Source organism: Homalodisca vitripennis, chromosome 2 (assembly GCF_021130785.1).
Source record: "Homalodisca vitripennis isolate AUS2020 chromosome 2, UT_GWSS_2.1, whole genome shotgun sequence".
Lineage (NCBI taxonomy): Eukaryota > Metazoa > Arthropoda > Insecta > Hemiptera > Cicadellidae > Homalodisca > Homalodisca vitripennis.
The window spans coordinates 128,677,573-128,693,518 of record NC_060208.1 but is presented as its reverse complement, the minus strand read 5'-3'; positions in this window follow the sequence as shown (position 1 = coordinate 128,693,518).

Genomic DNA, 15,946 nt, shown 5'->3' with positions numbered 1-15,946 from the left:
CAATTTTATGTGATGCCAATTTCGAATTTGCTTCAGGCCTTAGAACAGCATTTCAAACACTTAATGATTTCCTAAATTCCATTCAGAATGATATTCGATTGCTGTTATTCAGGAAACGTGGTTTAAAACACATATAAATTAAATAACTATATCAAACTAAGACAAGACAGAGATTATGGATATGGTGGCTTAGCATTCTTTATATATAAGTTATTAGACTGGGTGCCTGTTATGGTACCCCGTAATAGCCATCCTATTGAGGGTCTAACAATATTGTGGAGTTGGTAATATCAACCCGCACATTTGAAGTGATATTTTAATGCTGATAATAACTTAAACTTGTTTTAGGAGATTTCAATGCTCACCATATTACTTGGGGTTCTTTAACACCTTGTTCTAATAGAGGAAGACAGAATTCTACTACCACAAGTTACAATAACCTTATACAAATAAATCAAGGTACTCACACTACAGTACCTACACCTTTTCGAAATCCAAATTAACTTGATCTGGTTTTAGCAACGTCACTTTGGTTTAATGCTGTATCATCTTGGGCAGTGCAGTCGTACCGTAAAACGGGGTGAATAGGAACACATTTGAACTTTGGATCTATTAAATAGGTAGTAAATTTAATAACAAATAAATCATACCTTACTCATCTTTCCGGTCTTGCCTTCTTCTTTCAAAATATACATGGCTTTTGTATTTATACATTACAAAAAAATTAAATATGGGTGTTCCTATTCACCCAATTAGGCGGGCTGAATGAGAACAGACTTCGTTTTATATGTTTTTTTTTCGATTCACCAATGTGGTGAGAGAATGGAAACACAATGGTTTGATGCATAATTTAAAGACTAACATTTTCTGCATAAAAATTGTATTTTATTGTACAAACGTGAGAAATGGCATAGAAAAAATCAATCGTTCAGTAAATTGAGAGTCCAGTCAAGCCATCTTCCTCAAAAGAAATCATGTTATTATATCGGGAAGATCCTAAAGCTGTGACAGGCAAATCAAGCTTCTTAACATCTATCTTTCTCACAAAAGATTCTTCCTCTGTAGGAACAAATTTCTTGACAAAAGGAACTTTCTTAAAAAAATGACAAATGTAACCACCTTCTTCGTAGTCTTTAACTTTGCACACATTCAACCTACACTTAACTTTGGTTTTTCCAAAGACTTTCACAACTACAAAATCTTCTGGAAATAACGTTAGTTGAGTGTTTAAGTTATCGGTATTAATACTCAATTGGTCATCACCCTCAGAAATGCTAAAGTTGTCATCACTATCTTGGAGGGAGTAGTCAGATGAATCGTCTTCAGAGGATGGAGCTGAGATTTTCTTTTTTGTTGTCTTAGGAGCACCTTTTTTAAAGGCAACAGTACCGGCACTGGTACTTTGTTGGGATTGTGGGATTGCAGGTTCGTCAAAATCTTTGGCAACAACACTTTTACCAGCTGCAACTGAAATTTTAACCCTTCTTTTTTTGTCTTTGGTAAATCACTTCCTTGTCTCAAGTTTTTCAATAGTTCTTTAAAGACATAATCAATTTCTTGAACGGATGATTCAGAAGTTTTGGTTGCTTGGTTAGAGGTGTTAGTGAAGGATGTCTTTGGTAGCCTGTCAAGAACTTTTGTACGATCTAGAGGGTTGATTCCACATTTTTTAAAGCCAGCTAACACATTCTCAGATTTACAGGTTTCAAACACCTTTTTCAATAAAGAGGGGAATTTGTCTTTTGGAATTGTCTTCATATCTACCAGGCCCAATTTTCCACTCTTCAAGGATCTTCCGCCAAGACATCTTTAGAGGACGGAAAAAAGCCACGTCCAGTGGCTGAGTAAGATGAGTCGAGTTTTTGGGCAGAAAAACGAACTTGATATTATTATCTTCACATTTCTTTATCATTCCGAGTGATAAGTGGCTAGACAAGTTGTCACCAATGAGGTATTTTACTCCATCAAGGCGTCTGAGATAATGTATAGCTACAGTTTCAACCCAGTCAGAAAAGGTAAATAAATCAAACCATCCATTTTTAGTTCGATTGTATCTCGAATTTCATGGCCCTCCTTCCATCCAGCTCTCATATAAATGCTGTGCCTTGTACACTACGTAGGGAGGTAATATAGTGCCATCACCACTAGCTGAAAACATGACTGAAGTGGATGCTTTTGTTGAATTTATTATTCTTTCTGGATATTTGTGACCTCTCCGGGTTATAACTTTTTTACGACCCGGACCATCGGCCAGGTTTGTCTCGTCATAATTCAAAAGGTTTGATGCAGGTTAATTCAAATACGAGGTTATTTTGTCATCTGCTTTCTTTATCACTACAAGGAGCTGCAGTGTTATCAACAGGCCAAAATTATTTTCCCCTGTAAATATCAGTATTACCCTAAAAGTAAACCAGATTTACCTAATGGGAATTTCGTTTTGTTCCTATTTAATAAAACATTGAAAATTTTTGAAGTTTTGTTTCTATTCACCCCACTGTTCCTATTCACCCCGTTTTACGGTATTCATGAGGGAGCGGTCATTTTCCAGTTCATATTGAATTTGATTTTACCATTGGAAATAGAATAATATTTATCCCCATGGATGAACGAGAAGAAAGATGAAAAGTGTGGACTGGTGTAAATATCATAAGTCTTTTAGTGATTTCATCTTACATGCTTCTGATTTTAGTCTGGATGATATTAACCTTCTTTTGAAACAATATCAGAGTACAAAAACCGCGGTAAATTAAGCCATTCCTCATAAAGACAAGTAAATTCTCGTACAGAAAAGGCGTTTAAGTCTAAATCACGTTGGTTAAATATATGCGGAAACGCAGTGGCATTGACAATTCTCACTTTAAAAAAAAATAGGTTAACCTGACAACTATGAGGCTTATTATAGATTGCATGCAAACAAAGTCAAAGGAGCTATTAAAAAAGCGAAAACATTATCACATAATAAAAAATTACCTAATGCCTGAAAATTTATTAGAAGTTTTCAGGGGAAATATATATATAAAATTCGCATTCCTATTCAGTGTAACGAAGCTTTGGCGGAGGCTTTCATGGACAGTATTTCGGAATGTAACGAAATATATAAAATTTATTCTTTCTTTCAAATGTTTCGATCGTGACTAACTCCATCACAGAAACTGAAAGATCAAGTGGACCTATTAGTATGATGTAGCTGGAAATCATTCTGGCAAATAAGAACCATGACGCATCATCAGGTGCAGATGGCATATCACACTGTATGACAAAACAATCGCTGAGAAAGGTAAGAGGCTAATGTTATAACTGCAGTATTTGCAATTCGGTAGGTGCCAAATTGCTCAGAACTTAGGCCCCTTCTTAAAACCATATAGTGATACAAATTTAGGGGTATGGACCCATCACGTTAAGTTTATGCCTGGCTAAGGTCTTGGACAGTCTTGTTAAAAACAGATTAGAATGGTTTGTGGAATCCTCTAATTTGATTCCATCGATCATGGTTTTCGGAAGGGCATAGGTTGTCAAGACCACTTAGTTATTTTATCCACAAAAGTTAATATAGCTAAAATTAGAAATACATCTTTAATCACTGCATATCTTGATCTTACTAAAGCACACTTTCTTACTCTTAAAAAATTATATGCTATGAATATACTAGTTATTTTTATTAAATACTTGTCATCCTGATTGATGGAAAAATTTTCAAAGTGAGTGGAAAGGAAATACAGAGGGTTACACCTAGAGGTATACTGCAAGGTGTAATAAACTACTTGTTATTCTCCCTATATCTTGCAGATATAAGTTCGTAATTGAAGGAGCAAGGTCAATTCAATATGCCAGTGATATTTTAATATTTCCCTCTCATGGGGTAAATAATAGAGCGTTTGAAATACTACAAAACAGTTTGAGGAATCTAATTATTGATCAGATAAGTTGGGTTTAAAGTTTAATCCTAAAAATTGTAAAGTGATAATATTTACCAGAAAAAGGAGAACGGAGAACTATGACCAAACTGTATAAAGAAATATTACTAATTGTGGATACTCACAGGATTTCAGGTGTACTATTTGATAGTAAACTCAATTTTTACTCTTATATAGACCGCATAGTAGATAGATGCAAGAATTACTTAAATGTTCCAAAATCATTAGCTTATGGGGTTACAGGAGCACATTCAAAGTTTCTGCTCAAGATTAACAAAACACTAGTAAGGTCAAAGATATAGTACTGCAGTTTTATCTATAATGACTTAAATAAGAAGCTTGAGCACATTATACAGAATTCTGCATTGCGATTGTCTTGGAGCCTTGAAAATCACACCCATATTAGCATTGTAATGAGACTGCATTGTTGCCTCTAAGTTTGAGAAGACAACAACTAGTTAAAAGATTAGCTATAAACATTGTTACAGACTCGGCTTATGAAAACGTGTTAATAAATCACTATCTGTAGTGGCAAAACAAAAAGGCTTTTGAAATCTGACACTGTCACATGATTGACTCTAGAATTTGGAGTCTACGTCCGTCTGAAGAGATCCAAAAAGGTTGGTGATGATATTCAAAACGAATTCTGCATGGTTTCAAATCAAAGGACACCTAGACCATAAAAAGCGTGTCTGGTTTAGGCATTCAGTGTAATCCAGATGAATAGGTGTTCTCATTGTCTCATTATGTATATTATTATTATTTTTTTTTATCTTAGGACAAGAAGCTTATAAATTACACTTAGTCCTGTAAGAACCTTTGCGCTACTTCCGGAGTGAAAGGATATTCAGGATGGGTAAGGTTAGGTAGTAGGGGCCGCCTCCTATCGAGATCCATGAGGAAGAATTAGGGCACTACATCTCAAAGTCATCCCGGAAGAAGGGGAGGCCAGCTCTGAACCAGCCTCTCCAGTCAAAGTAGGCAGGGGTAACCCACCAACTCCAACAGTCATCTTCCACAGTAGACTAGACCTATTGAATTGCCCATGAACCAAAGAATCTCAACATTTGTGGTTAGTGATGTGTCGCTACTGGACATCCATAAGGTTGCCCAGATTAAAGTGACACATCGGTTTTTGCTGTGCCCAGTGGTGGGTTCAACTGGAAGGTATAAACCAGCCAGAAGTGATCCCTGCTGGGTGGTATACTATATTTAGACACAATCTCAAGGCATGACTGAACAACCAATATTTTTACACATAACATAACGATTTATGTGTTTCTTTAGTGCGACAGGCAGACACAGAAAGACTCTATTTTGTGTTTCAGATTTTTAAATAAACAATACGACATTACACCAGTAACTTACTTTTAAAACCTCTGCAAGAGCTTTTTAATGCGTTGCTAAGCTCTGGGATCTTACATAGCACTTTAAAAAGTGGTCACATTGTTTCACTACATCGAGTGATTCATATATTTGAGCCTGTGAAAGGAAAAGTGGTGTAAGTCAGTTTTTTTTATTTTCAGTTTTAACCTGATATGAACTCCTTAAGGGTCATTACATTTGATGGAATAGTGAAGCAAGTCAAAACTCCATTCTTTATACTGTTTGTTGGTCTTTGAAAAAATTTTATTTAACAGAATATTAGTTTTGTTTGAAGGAATAGTGGTGTATGTCTGACTTTTTCCACTGTTCCTTGTGATGCCTTCAGTTTGCTTATATAACTGGACTTTGCAAGGTAACCATGCCTAGTACACATAGAATAAGAGATGGCTCTCGAGGAAACAAAGGCAAATCTGTGAAGTATCATCTTCAGTTGCCAAATGCTAATGTAGTTGTCTGTAAAAAGTTTTTTTTACAAACTTTTCAGATTTCAGATGGAAGGACTTTTTGAACCTTACAAAAACTTAGTCAAGGACAAGTACCTGGGTCTGATATGAGGGGTAAGCAACCATGTACATACAAAATAGACGATGAACGTTTAAAAATAGTGAGAGATCACATTTCTTCTTTCCCTTCAAACGAATCACACTACACAAGGACCCACAATCCAAATAGGAAATATCTCTCAGAGGACCTTAATATTAGACTGATGTACAACTTGTACAAAGAACACTGTGTTGCTAGCAATGCAGAACCAGTGTCAGAAGCCATTTAACGCCGTACTTTTAATTTCAAATTTAATCTTCATTTTCATCCTCCCCGGAAAGATACCTGCACAAAATGCGACACATTCAAAGTGAAATTTGAAATGTGTGAAAACAATGAGGAGAAGCAAACTCTACAGACTGCTCATGAGTTGTATTTACGTAAAGCGGATCTTTCCAGGCAAAAGCTTAAAGAGGCAATGGAAGAATCCAAATCAAATCCAGATGTTAATTACTATGCATTTACTTGATCTCCAAAAAGCATTACCTTTCCCTAGATTCACCTGTTCTGTAGCGTATTATAAACGCAATATGTATGTGTATAACCTAGGGAGTCATGAGCTATACACAGGAAATGGATACATGTATGTTTGGAACGAGGTAACAGATTATCGATCATAAGTTTATGACGAGTGGCCATTCTTACTTGCCCAACGATGGTGATTTTGGGGTTATAGAGAAAGCCTCCAAAGGAAAGGTGATGTATACCCCTCAATATTGGTATAGTGTTATTGCAAAATCCAAACACAAGAAACCTTACTTTGTGAAGGAAATGCAACAGAAAGACATGCTTTCAACTCAAACTCTTGAGAAATCAATCACAAGAAGAAAGAAAAATGCTGTGGTTAAACCCATATCTTGGCTCAAAATTCAATGGTTAAGGTAGGCTATGTACAGGATGAAGTTTTAAAATCCTGTACAAAGAAACTCTTAATGATGATATGCCTTTGATGCTTTGGATATTACACCTGCCAAGAGAGGACGTCACATAGAAAATCTGGGCAATGTTTTAATGGAACCTCTTTATTCGAACCCTCGTGAAGTCACTGTTTCAAAGAAGAAAGACATGATGGGTCTTCTTCCATACGTACCACCAATCCTCCATGGGTTTTTTATGAATCTAGTGACTGCAAGTCAGTGTGATGAGAACCCAATTATCGACAGTGAATCAGAAACAGACTCAATTTTTTTTAAATAAAAAAAAAGTTTAACCTGATTTTAAATAATTTAATATTTTATTGTAATATTTTAAATATGTTTACTAGCTACTTTGAATAATATTGTTTTAATAATAAACTTACTATTTCATGGCAACAATGTATTATTATTCATCACCATCCGTAACTGTTGAAGGAAAAGTGGTGTAAGTCATACTTAATATTATTATTTTATTAGTATAAAACTATAATAAGTAAAAAAACTACAATTAAAACTGCCCAAAAGTTAAAATGGTTATCATAGAATAAAAATATGATATAATTTTAAGATAATATTTACATTTGGATTTGTGCAACTGTTTTTAGTAAACCCTTTCATTGCTCAAAACTATGGTAACTTGACTTAGGCCACTTTTCCTTTCACAGGCTCATTTGTTCCAGTGATTCCTCTAAAGAATTACCACACTATAACTATCTTTTCTGCTCTCAGCAAAGTGTTTGTTTCAGCTTTTAGTACTGGATAGATTGAAGCCCTTCTTTGGAGGTATTATCGATGCCAGCCAGCAAGGATTCATCAGCAATAAGTCCACCTCGACTGATCTCTGGTTACTGCAAGAAGGAGTGTTCGCAGCCTTCAGGATGGTTCACCAACTAGACACTGTATACATTGATTTTGCAGTCATTCGTCAGACAGACTCAACCATGGTGTCCTGTCAGAGAAGGTGAAAGATTACAGTGTCCTTGGCTTTCTTTTAAATTGGTTCAAGGATAATTTAACCATTCAAATTCTATTTATCAGGATTAGTTCAATAGTATCAAAAAGAGTTTCTTCAAGGCTCCATCTCGAGCCACATCTTTTTAATTTATTTATTACTAACTTTATTGACATGGTGGAGGTGGATTCTGCGATGTTTGCAGATGACTGGAAGATGCTGGTGGATGTGTCCTCTGACCATGACGCTACCCATCTATAGAAAGATGACAGTTATACCCTGATGAGCCAACGATATGAAAATAAAATCAGAAATGTTACATCATGACATATCACCGCTCCGGGTTTTCCTGAATTTTGGGAAACGTTTATCGATGTTTGAGTTCGAAATTATACTGAGAGTTACCTCTGCCACAGAACTTGGCATGGTCTTCAACAGCAATTTCGGGAGCATGTTCATACAATGTGCAACAGAACTAATGGGACACTGTGCTTTATTTCTTGGTCTACTTAAGGTATAACCAGTTCTGCAGACTCTATATTGTTTCCTGGTGCAACAAGGCTTAGAATATGTCTTGTCTTCTGGTACGGCGAGAGCTCTAATCGACTTGAAGCTTTACAGAGAAGGTTCTTGAGGCTGATGGGTGTAAGGTTGGGTCACTGGTACTGTGAGGTTCCTACTGAAGTGGTTGTGAAGAAGCAAAAACTCCATTCACTCTACTTGAGATATGTGGCAGATAGCTCTGTTATACAAGATTATAAATGGCCATAGCACTGTCCCATGCTCTTGTCTGAAGTTGATTTCATGATTCTTGATTTTTAAAATCCAAAAAAGAGGATTTTTAAAGCAACTAAAAAATTTCTAAGGATAAGCCCCAATTGAGTAACCCCTCGTTTTGTAGGTTCTGATAAAAGATAACAACGCAAACTAAAAGTCTCTATCTTCAACCAGATTTTGTCAGAAAATATGATAATTTTTGCGTTCAGTAATAATTGGAAACACACAAAATATTAAAGCACTTTAATGCAAGAAGTTGAAACAGACTGAACACAGAGTAGCATGTTATACTGTTTCCAAGTTTGAATATTTTGGACTAATGATGCATTCATATTCGAAACCCCAAATAGCCACATAATAAGACCAGGTGCGTATACCAACCCATAATAAGCTGCCAGAGTTACTTGAGTGTCTGCAAACATGGCCAAGGTACACATTTAAGTATCCCTGAAATCAGTTTCTTGCAGACAAAATGAATGTGATCCTTTTATTTGGTTATCAATATACACCCCAAAATATTTTGAGACATCACACAATGATACTTCTAACTCTTCCAAAACTAATTTTGGCTCCTCATATCGTTTGGATCTTTTGATGATACAGAAATTTGATTTCTTTGAAACTAATGCATTAAATTACTGATTCTTCAAGAAAAACTCTGAGTCTTCATATATAGAGAGAGAAGTATACTCTGCAAACAGAGATTTTGGAATTGATGCCATTAACACAGAAAAAAGTAATAATAGAGTGGAAGTCAATTAAAAAAACAGTGAACAAATTTGATTTTAACACACTCTTGCATTGTATTACCCTCCCTAGATCACCTTAACATTATTTGAACCATACCATAAAACCTAGATCAAAGAACAAAAATGTGTGAATGTAAAATGTGGCAATAATGTTGAGAGTCCTCTGTAAACTCAAAACTAGCAAGAAACTTCATTTCTACAAAAACAAGAATGAGTCCTATGATTTAAGACACATATTTTATCAATCATTTAACCTCAAACCAAATAACCAAATTGGCTTACTACGCTTTTTATGCTACTTCCGATGTCATTTACAATAGAATGTAAACAAAGAAATAAAAAATAAATAAATATTGACTTTGTAGCAGTTTTTCATTCCGTGAAAACACGGATAAATCAACATTTTCTAAAATGAAACCTTGCTATATCGATTTATCGTCCCCGAAACCCCCTGCATACTAAATTTCATGAAAATCGTTAGTGCCGTTTCCGAGATTCAGATTATACGTATATAAAGGTTTATCGTTATTAACAAGTTCAAATGCATTTCTAATTAGGTTTCTGAGTTCGTCAAGATTTTGCGGTTTTGAAGTATAGTCTTCTTTATAATACCCCATAGTAAAAAAATCACATGGGGTCAGGTCTGGCGAGGGTCCAAGTCAATTGATTGTACCACGGTGACCAATCCATTCATTAAATGTGTTATTTAAAAAATCTAGAACTTGGATACCGAAATGTGCTGAGGCACCATCTTGTTGCCAGATGAGCGAATGAATATTAAAAACAGGATTGTTTCTGAACTCGGGAACTACTACCACTTACAACAACCGTAAGTAACTTTCTGAGTTAATATTTTCTTGAAGAAAATAAGGACCAATCAGTGCAGTACTTGAAATACCTCCCCAAACCAAAACACCAGACACACCGAGTTCTGCTTAGATTACGTTACGAGGATTTACATCTGATAGTACACGCAGTTATGCTGATTATTTAGTTTGAAACATGCCTCATCACACCACAAAATTGATCGCAAGAAATGTGGATCAGCCTCTGAGCGAATAATTATTTTCTAACAGAATTCCAATCACCTATCGGAATCATCTTCTTGAAGCACTTTGGAGTAAAGATGGAAAGGTATGGATTAAATTTTAATTGCTTAAACATTCTTTGCACGCTTCTTCTTGATATTTCTAGTTCAGCAGATGTCTTACGAGTCAATTTATCGGTACTGGCTACAAAAACTTGAGCAACTGTTTGCAGGTTTTCTTCATTGCAAATTGATTGGGACGACCACACTACGGGGCATTTAAAACGTTTCCTGTGTTTTCAATTTCTTATTTAACTTCCACATATACTGTCTAATGGGTATTGAGAGACCTGGATATTTACCACTAAATTCTTCAATTATTATAGCAGTATTTTTAATATCCTTCCACCACAACTGAATGTAAACTTGTTGGCTTGTAAACATTTTACAAACACACACAAACAGATGCAAAGAGCGTCACTTTGCACTAGACACTGGAACAGACAACAATGAACTTACTCCGTGTTGCTGCCAACCTAACATTGTTACCAACCTATTGAAACAAAATATCCCAATTTATGGGGAAACTGATGTATGCGCCACCCTGTGTGTGTGTGTAAACAGGTTATTCTCTTCAACAAATAAACTACAGTATAATGGTTCAAAACATTTATGCATTTTCGTGTATATAAGTACACTTCTTCAGATAAATATAAATTGTATAAATATTTATAAAAAACATGAGAAAAAAGAAGGTAAGGAATCAAACGAGAAAAACAAACATTATAAATAAATACAATAGATCAGCAGCTGATAGTCCGTGACATGACGTGTGTGAATAAGTAAAAGAAAACTAAATTTATCTTAAATTAAGATTCCTTGGTTGTCTTCTATGAAGTAGCAATTGGTGTGCAGTTTCACTTTTTTCAATTTCAATCTATTAAGGTTTCGTTTTAAATTTTCAGGGATCTTATTTATATACCTTTGATGTTGTAACAATTTTCGACATGATTTTGTTTATGTACATTGATAACTTGACTGGCTAAAGACTGGTTTTCTACGTCACTATGGACAATGTCAAATCGATGGCTAGTTACTCATATACGTAAAGGATTTGATGTTCGACCGACATACTGTTTTCACAGAAGTTACAATCAAATTGATAAATAATATTTTTAGTGTCACATTTAATAGTTCCTTTGATAGGATATAAATGATTGGCTATATTACTTTTGAAATTTTTACTTGTAGACATGATCTTACAGGTTCCACAACGAGGTTTTTGGCAAGGTTTACAACCAAAGGACTGTGATTCCTTATTTACCTTTTTTATAGGATCAGTACAGACCAACAACGGTTTAATGTTGTTTGGTTTTTGAATAAGACTCTTGGAGATTTTGAAAATAAGTCTTCAGTTTCTTGAGAATTTTGAAGTAAGTTACATGCAGTCCTCATGAATGAGTTGATTTTGTGAAGGCCAGGATAAAATTTGGTTACGAATTTTGGATTGTTATGGGGAAAAGAATTATTACTTTTGTTTGTTGGTTGAATCAAATTGTTCTTGATAACTTTATTGGGATATCCTAATTTTATAAAACCACAAGTTAATTTATTGATATAATTAATAAAACGTCCTCATTGCTGCAAAGATTTTTCACACAAACAGGAAGGTTCTTCGGAACACTTTTTTCACATAACTGGGGTGACAATTGTTGTAACTCAAATACCGCATAGTATTTGTGTCTTTAACATGTGTTTAAGATACCAGATTCTATAAAAATATCTACGTCCAAGAAAATAAGAATTTCATGAGAAAATTTCCAAGTAAATTTGAGGGTTGTAAATGTGTTCAATGCATGTAGAAATTCTTGAAGGAGTTCTTCACCATGATTCAAAACCCAAACTAAAAGAAGATGGTTCTGTGAATTTTTTCCAATAATCCCATAAATAAATTGGCAAAAGAAGGAGCCATTCTTGTTCCCATGGCTGTGCCTTTGACTTGTAGATAAAATGTATTCTGAAGTCTTAAACAGTTCATTGTTAAAACAAAATGTACAAGTTTTAATAACAAATTTCTAAAAAGTTTAGTGTCAGTGGGTCTGCTGTTAAGAAAATGTTAAGCAGCATCTATACCATCATGTGATATGTTTGTGTACAATGATGTGAAATTAACAGTAACTAGAATTGTGTTTTTTGAAACAGGTTGATTGATTGGTTTTTGATAGTTTTGAAATGAAATCATCAGTATTCGTTACGGTAGTTGATTGACATGTACTGGGTGTCCCACGAAGAGGTTTAAACATTTGATTTTATATTACTTGCCCATTTATGCACCGAACATTTTCAAACTCTACACAATTCATTAAATAGGTTTTAAAAATATTCTGTGAAAATTTCAGCTCTCTAGCAATTGTTGAAGCAAAATGGTGGCATTTTGAAAAACTATACTTTAAAAACAGTAAAAAAACAATATTTTGGTTTTGTAAAATTATTTACTGACATATTCTAGAGAAATAAAGTTTTTCAATCAGAAAATTAGAACATAGTCTATTAAAAAAACCTACAAATAAGTCTACAATTATTCGAACTTTAACCCATCCACAGCGACACACTGATAACAGCACTTAACAAATGAGTCGTAAGCTCTTACAAAGAAAGTCTGCAGTATTTGGAGAAGTTCCTCTTCAATTGATTGTTTTAATTCCTCATCATTATTGAAGTTACGAATTTAAACTTGTTCCTTTAAGTAACCCCACAGAAAGAAACCACACACAGTTAAATCTGGTGATCAGTGTGGCCAATCTAAAAAATCATTTCTACGACCAATCCAATGGCCATGAAGGTTGTCATTCCTTTGACAGGATTTGCAAAATGAGGAGGAGCACCATCCTGTTCAAAGATTGCTTGATCCGTTTACGGAACCGTAAAATGAGGCAAGACTTGTTAATTTAAAACCTGTTCATACCTATTCCATCATTGTACTGTTTGAAGTGTCGTAAGATAGCAGCAAGCAACACCACATTACAACTGACATATGCCCAAACAGTAATTCCTGATTTAAGTAGAGTCTATTCAAGAATGTGTGGATTAAGGTCTGTTCAACATTAAAAGCCATTTCTAGAACTTCAATATCAGTAAGACTGTAAGGAGGAGGTTACGTTATGTTTTTATAGCACAAGCAATATTCTTCAATCAAACAGCTGTTTTCAACAATGAGCGTTATTAAACAGCTGTTCTTTAAAACTGCAACGCAGTAACAAAACAGGTAATTTCAGAAATAAATTTGTATAGGAAGCTAAATGATAAAGTTTTCAATCTGTCACCATTTTGTTCCTACAATTGTTAAGGAGCTTCAAATTTCACAGAATACTTTTAAAAACTACTTTATAATTGTGTAGAGTTTGAAAATGTTCGGTGCATAAATGGGCAAATAATATAAAGTGAAACGTTTAAACCTTTTCGTGGGATACTCTTTATACATACAAGAATTGCTCGTTTAAAGGTATTAGATGCAGTTGGATAATTTAAGTAAGACTACAATTTTTAACCTGTTAACAAGAACCTAAAGGACAGCTAAATGGGTGCATACTAGATAATTATACTAAAAATCATCCAAGAGTAGTAATCTTAATTTTGTACATGAAGTACGAACTGATAAAACTATATTTTATTTTAACAGAAATAAAAACTGGTAATGTTTGAAACCTATTTTAAACAATTTGGCCAAAATCTCATGAACAATACAGGAAACAAAAATAATTATATTCAATATAGTATTTAATGCAGTTGGGTAATTTAACCCTGGAGCTGAACAATATTTTTTCAAAAATAGTAACCACTTTTTGCGATTTTGTAAGGGTTTTTAAAAATAAATTGAGATAAAAACATAGTAGAAAATAAATTTGTCTCCAAAGTATATCACCTTTAAGAGCCAATGTGAAATTTATTTGAATAAATCCAAAATATATAAAAGTTTTGTTACATATCTAAGTCACAAATTATAAAAAATATTTCAGTAAAAGAAGTTGGTACTTTTTAATAATATACCTGTAAAAACAACAATATCTGAAAAAACTCTTATTGCACTATTTTGTTTGTAATTATGACAGTTTGGATTTTATTGGATGAGCTCATGTTTTTACTAAAATGTAAATATGTGTAAAAAGCCAACATTTTTTTAATAAAGAAAGTAAAAACTAAGAAATAAAGTACTGGCTTTTTCTAGGTAACAATATTGTTTTCATCCAAAAATTATTTATAGGTCTACAGAAAGTTCATTTATGTAATAAGTTTACAAAAATCTGAAACAATGTATTTTTATCTTTACTATTTTCAAAGTAGATAGGATCAGGCACAATTAATTCACCATGGCACAGTTCATTCAAGTCATATAAAACATTATCCATATCTACCAAACTAACATTGTCTCTAATTCAGTACCCAGTACTATCCTAATGGCACGACTGTTCAAATTAACGATAAATGTCTGAAAAAAGTCATTATGAAATTCATGATAAATTATTTACTCAGCAATAAAAATAATGAACCTATATAAACAAACATAGGCCAACCTGCAGGTAAAACCTTACACACACTTTTTTCCATATTTTTCACTTCAATAATTTATTAAACACTACACAAACGTTTATTTATACACAATAAACAATAAAAAAATCTAAAAGATACAAATAAATATCAAACAATAAACTAGTATTGACAAATTTAATGGTATAATAACAACAGAGAAATCACTATGGCAACCCGACTATGTGTAATTCTTATCTAGCTGAGTCGGTGATTGTGCGCATAACAAAACAAAAATAAAATACTAGTTCAATGTCTTCAGTGACGATACTAATGCTTAGAGAAGTTCTTTGTTTTGATATGATTTTCACTACTTCCAGACAATAAAGTAAAACAATAATAACATTTAATGAAGCTATATTCAATGCATTAAGCATTTTGGGATTTTACAAAATATAACCTTTTCAAACAACTGTTGTGTAAACATTTATTTGCCTACAGGTTTCTGAAAGCCAATAATAAATTCTTCAGTAACGACACTTACGATTGTGTACAGCATAAACTCTCAACAAAGAATTTTAACAAACATACAGTAATTTTTTAGTGTTAGGAAATTATGTGAATAAATCACAATCAGAAATGTGAATGTCCAAGTTAAAAATTTTCTAATAACAAATTTAATGGAACTATAGAATGTTTTACAGTGTACTATGAAACCTTGGATCTTCATACAATTCATATAACAAATCATAATTTGTTATATAAACGATTTTCCAAAATTATGCTGCTCTAGTAAATCATGCTTGTACGCAGACGACACAAATCTAAATATTAGTGGATCATCATGGGATAGTGTTGAAATCAAAATAAATAGTAATCTAATAAGTCTTGCTGATTGTTTCACTGAAGTAAATCTTCTCCTTAATTTAGAAAAAACTAATTGTATGATGTTCCAAACAAAAAATTGTAAAATTAATGAGCCACCAATTAGCACAGGTGAGTTTAAAATATCCCAAGTAGAAAAGGTAAATTTTTAGGATTAATTGTGGACAAAAATCTTAACTGTGACAATCATGTTGATAAAGTTCTTTCAAAATTATTCTCCGGTTTATATGCAATGAGAAAATTAAAATATCTGTGTGATTATAAAACTTTAA